Source organism: Corvus hawaiiensis, chromosome 14, assembly GCF_020740725.1.
Source record: "Corvus hawaiiensis isolate bCorHaw1 chromosome 14, bCorHaw1.pri.cur, whole genome shotgun sequence".
Classification (NCBI taxonomy): Eukaryota; Metazoa; Chordata; class Aves; order Passeriformes; family Corvidae; genus Corvus; species Corvus hawaiiensis.
This window is the reverse complement of record NC_063226.1, coordinates 4,889,642-4,895,641: the sequence shown is the minus strand read 5'-3', so window position 1 is coordinate 4,895,641 and position 6,000 is coordinate 4,889,642.

The window sequence follows — 6,000 nt, the reverse complement described above, 5'->3', positions numbered from 1 at the left end:
CAGCTCCTCTACCGTGGCTCTCCAGCTCACAAACACCTCGGGCACGCTGCTTTTCCTTCTTAGAGCATTGCAAAAATCCCTGGCTTCCATGTTTGGAGCAGCATTTATGGACAAGGTTCATTTGGGGAAGTTAATTTATCAGTCTTAAGCTCACTTGCTTATGAGAACTGCTTTCGTTTTATTCAGTATTCCAAAGGAGCGTGTTCTTCCCTAACTAAAACATTTAATCTTGAGAGACTTTTATATGCCTGTTTTTGACTATTGCAGAAATTCAATTAACTCCATAATTATGAACACAATTACCATGGAGTGTTACATGTGATTTGGTGGTAGCAGTTACATGGCACACACATACACTCTGGTTTATGATTTCAAAACTAATAACAATGATAATAAAAGCCAAAAAATCCCAAACATCATCCTTATTCTTTGGATTGCATGTACAAATAGTTTTTTAAATGCTGTTTATATTTTTTTTGCCTGCCCACGGCAGGGGGGTTGGAATGAGATGATCTTTAAGGTCTCTTCCAACCCAAACCATTCCAGTATTCTATGATTTTGGTGATGAAAGGTTTGATTGTAGAAAACACATTATTTGCAACCAAATAGGCTGGACTGCCAGCGGATCGAAGTCACCCAGACTGTGACAATCCACCCCAAACCTGGCCCCATTAACTCATTCCACTGCAAACTCCCAGCAAGGGCAGTAAATGGAGCCCCAGCGATTTTTGCATGGAGGGGGAAAGAGAAACTAAAATAAATTAGGAGAAAGAAAGGAAAATATCTAAGTAAGAGGATGGGGCACTCTAAAAATTCTTCAAAACTTTCCACAGGGGCACTGCCAAGGAGCCCAGTGCCCAGCGCAGAGCGGGTGCTCCGGGCGGAGGTGGCGGGTCAGGAGCAGGATGTGCCCGGCTGTGCCAGGGGCTGCCTGGCAGGAGCCATCCCACAAACCCTCCACAGGTGGCCACGAGCAGGGGCTGTGGCCACGAGCCGGGGCTGTGGGTTGGCCACCTGCCAGGCTCAGCCTGAGCCCTTCCCTGCCTTGGAAGACGTAAAACACGCCGGGGTTACACCACAAGGTGAGGCACCAGGCAGGGTCAGCAAGGGCTCTGAGGATGTTACACTTTGGGGGTTTTAGGGCTGACTTAGCTGAACGGAAAGTACAGGAGGACAGGCGTGGTCTGGTTGTAGTCAGGGAAACAGTGAGTTCAGGATGGGCTTAGGCTGAGTACAGAAATACCTGGGTGATATTCACCATGCCAAAGTCTCCATCTGCCCACTGCTGTCCCACAGCTGAGGATCTGTGGCACCTCCTGGGCACAGGAATCTGCTGGCTCCTCACTGATCCTCCCTGCTCGCACCCTCATCACATCAATACTGCACAACCAGGGCACGTTCATTGCCAGGCAAAACCACCAAGGAGGACAAGGAGCTAATTTACAGGGGCTTAGATTATTGCAGACATTACCCAAAATCATTCTGGTACCACTCGTGCAGCGTTTGGGGACACTACATACATCCTCTGCTCCTGTAACCCAGCCTTGCTCCCCAGATTTCAGCACCACCCTGCCCAGTGATGTCAGCTCAAGGCCCAGCCCCACATTCTCCTCTTAATCGAATAAAACCCCATTTCTGCTGACACAGCAGTATCTGCAGAGATCTCCACCTTCACCCACCCCTTCTACAAGAGCTTTGTTCCCACATACAAGTGCACAGGTGGCAAAGACTCCCTCAGACTGCATCCAGGGTTTCATCCAGAGATGCCCATGGACTTCAAACACACAAGGAATCAACAGTCTTTTACCATAATCAGTCTTCAAGTAATTGAAAATCAGAATTACCCATGTGGCTTGTCTACATAAAAAGTGATCTGCAACCTCCAAATCTGAATTCCAAACATGCTCATGTGAAACGTTCGAAATACAAAATGCAGTTCCAGCTCAGTCCTTGGTGGATGTCAGGCACGGCTGGAAAACTATTGCAAGTGTTATTTTAAATGAAAAAAAAGTGAAGGGTGTAATAAGAATGGAGGTCAAAGCATTTCCAGACTTGCCAAGGGTTAGATCTCACCAACAGAGTAAAATATTTAAGCTTTAACAGAAAGCTATAAATGCAAATATATATAAAATGAAGCATAAAATAGGCTTCTTATAGAAATTCATCTCTCCTAACACGAACAGTACAAATATTTCACAACATGTCAAACCCACTGTATCTGTACATTCATGCTTCCCTCACTCCCGGCTCTGTAACCACACAGAAATGTAGCTTAACAGCACTGGTAAGAGTTTTCCAATCTTGGGGCATGGAACCTCTATCCCAAGGACCTGGTTAATAAATGGCAGTGAAAGGAAACAAAAGGCAGAAGGAGGAGAGAGCAGCAGAGGGCTCAAACCAGCCCCAGCCCAGCCCAGCTGCCCTCACCCTCAGCCATCCCCTAAAATCACCCCAGATCCATCCTTGCAGATCGAGCTGCCATGTGGTTGTTTTCTAAAACATCTCACTCTGTTGTGGAAGAAATTTAGTCCCTATTCCTCTTTAATATTCATACAGAACAGAGCTACATTAACACTAAGTTTTAATTTCAGAAACATTCTGACCTTTACAGAGAACAGATTCCAGCCCTGGTTTCACACCAGGTTTTTTTTTCCATTATCACTGTTATTACTGGTATTAGTATCACTGTAGAAGTGATTAAAAGGTCCTGGATGTCTTATTAAAATAGTCTGGATCTACCTCCTTCTTCAGCATCAAGATACAATCTGTTGTTTTATAAATGGGAACCATCTTCCTGGAAATTAAATTTGGAGTATTGCCTGTTCCTCTTTTCCTTGTGAAATACAGGCACATTTTGCTGTTTAAATTGCACATAAGAAATATTCGAAATATTTGAAGCAGAGAAAAAAATAGTTATTACTAAATGCTGAACACTCCCCAGATCTACTCATAAAATGTGAAAATAATAAGAGAGCAGCAACAAACAACTCCTCAAAACTCTCGGGGAGGTTGAGGAGAGAGATCCCTCATGGAAGTCAACAGTTTTGGTCCCTACATCTATTTTCAGGTGCTCATTTCAGCACAGGATTATGATTTTCCGAAAGGACTGGTTTAGCTGCAGTTGTGGAAAAATGCATTTTTGTTTCCCGAGATAGCCCAGCAGTTTAAGTGTGAATGTTTGTGTCTCAGAGCTCTTTTCCGTATCCCCCACTAAATAGGAATTCAAAGAGTCTTAGACGTAGATTAAACGCTTTCGAAAATCAATTCTAGGCTGGCATAGAAGTCAACCAGTCTGACCTCGTGATTACAGACTAAACACTTCCTTAGGAAGCAAAGTGGAGCAATATTTCATGTTTCAATGATTATTGAGATAGCCCCACCACAAATAAAAATGAGAAACCATGGCAATATTTTAAAAAGTTTGTCTAGGGATAATTGCATGAGGAATTAAAAGAGGCCTCATCAGAGGGGCGGGATATTGTAGTATTAAAATCCATTAACAAAAGGCAGTATCCAAGAAACAGCTCATCCAAACTCTAACAAACACTTCGGATCTCATGGAGCTTTGAGAAAAAGAGAATCATATAACTCAGTTTCTACCTGATTACTCTGATTTTTTTACTTCTGGAACCTTAATCTCAAGACACAAAATGGCAAAGGGAGCAGTAGCGAGATATGTGCTTATCCTAATGGCTAAAGAGCCTCTTCCAAACTGCCTTGGGACTGATACAAAAATAGGCTCCTTCCATTCCATATTCCTGAGGACAGAGCTCAGATCTAATGCCCAAGCACTCCTGTGCCTTGCAACAGCATTTTTATTTTCCTTCTTACCAGTGTCAATGGCAGGGTAACCCCAGAGCTTTCACATAAACGTTTGCCTTGGTTTGATCCTCTAAATGTGCTAGCCAGTAATTAAATCCAGTTTGTATTTTTAAAGTGCACATGGAGCACTGCTACACACAGAGCCAAACTGCCTTGCGTTTGTCTCCACCATCTCTCAGTTCTGGGAAATCCATAAATTCATTTGTCAAAGGTAAAAATACTCCAGCAAAACTCCTTCTAAATCTTTTGAAATGGTTTGTTCAAACTCTTGACATAGCGTTTTGCTCTAAACAAATTTCTAGACAACCCTGTGATTTTCCATCTCAAAATATACTGTTTCCCTGCCATGAAACTAGAACAGAGGGTCTGAGAGAAAGGAAATTATTAAGCATTCTAGTGGGTTTTTTTCCAACAAAAACTAAGATAGAGGTCAATGAATAAGTATGTGCAGGCTGGAACTTAAATCCTCTGGGGTGACTGTAGGCTAATTAATAATTAATGCCAGAGACATGGTGTTTGAAATGCAGATGTGATAACTGGAGGCCTGGCAAAGCTGTTCAGAGGAAGCAGATTTGGATGCTATAGGGAATAGGCACTCCCTTGCCGGCTGGCTCTGAAAGCAGACCTGGGTGCAAAGCAGGGCCTATGGTTTAGATTATATTCCCCTCAGCTGTTAATTACCTGAACCTACTTTGAAGTTTTTCTCTTTTTATCCTCTGCATGAAAAGAGATTGGTTCAGCCAAGGGACTTGAAAAAATGATCAAATACATGGAGTAGAGGAGGGGAATAGAACTTCAGATATAAAAAAGATAAGGAAGAAAAACACTCAGGGAAACACACAGGAACATATTAAGAAGTGCCCGAGTGTGGCTCGATGTTTCAAGCGAGTTGTGCTGCTCTAAGTTATTTCAGCCATTAAGCAGAACCCCCCCGTGTTTTAGGAACAGATTTGTTAAAAGGGATCTCTTGCTGTATGTATAGAGTTTACAGTAATTATTTGATGAAGGTACCATAGGTGATTTCCTATGCTATTTTTAATTCAATAAAGTCATTTAAACCTCCTTGTGTTTGGGGCTATTTAATGAGGTGTGCAACATTAGCAGAATCACCAATGAGCTGTTACTACAAGTATTCAGATTTTGCTAAAAAACGCTCATTTTTGCCAAGGAGAGAGACGGGCACAGGCTGGGCTCCTCGCTGGCACTGCAAGGAGAGGGGGCAGGCGCCCTCAGCACTGAGGCTCCTTGGGCCTCCGGGGGGCACCTGAGGGCAACTGAACCATTTCACAGCCAGTGGGGAGTGGGGTGGCCCAGCGGGCCCTGGCACAGGCAGGGGTGGGGAGGCAGGGGAGTGGGGATGAAGACACAAGCAGGCGTGGTGAGGATGAAGATAGAGGGACGCGGGGGCAATGGCGATGAAGGCAGCGGTGGCAATGCTGGGGGGCAGACAGAGGTGATGGGGATGAAGTTGGGGGGGAGGCACAGGTGATGAGGATGAAGACTATGGGGAGGATGCTGCCCGCATCCCACACGGGAAATGTTTGGGATAACGCAGAAGCTCCCCCTGAGCGCAGGGAAACACCCCGTGACCAAAGGGAGTGTGGGGGACCCTCTTGCGACACCGCTGTCCCAGCGAAGGAGCCGCAGGGTGCGCGGGGCCGGTCCCCCGGTGCCCCGGTCCCGGTGCGGGCTCCCCGGGCGCTGCCGGCCCCGCTCGCCCGGAGGCGCCCGGGTCCCTGCGGTCAGAGAGGCCGCGGAATCGCCTCTTGCCCTGGCTCGCTTTGCTGTGGCAGATCGTTCCCTTTTCAAAGCGACTCCGGAGTCGCTTTTTTTGACGCTCTTCCCCGCTCGTTAGAGCCCGCCCGTTCAAAGGCGAAACTTCCCAGCAACTTCACTAAAACCCTTTGAACCAGAGGGAAGACAGTGGTATAATAATTTTTTTTCCTTGCTCTTCCTTTTTTTTCTTTTTTTCTTTTTTTTTCCTGCAGTAGGGTGAAGCAATCTCTGATGAACTCAGGGCTGGCTGTGTTTAAAAATTAATTGGAAAATGCCCGTCTTCAAGGCGCAGGCGTCTCGCGTTTACACCTATCACCTTGGCATCGCGGCACAGCTTCTCCTCCTGCTGATGCGGAGAACCCACCTCGGCCCAAAACAAAAATTTTTATCCATTTTTCTCTT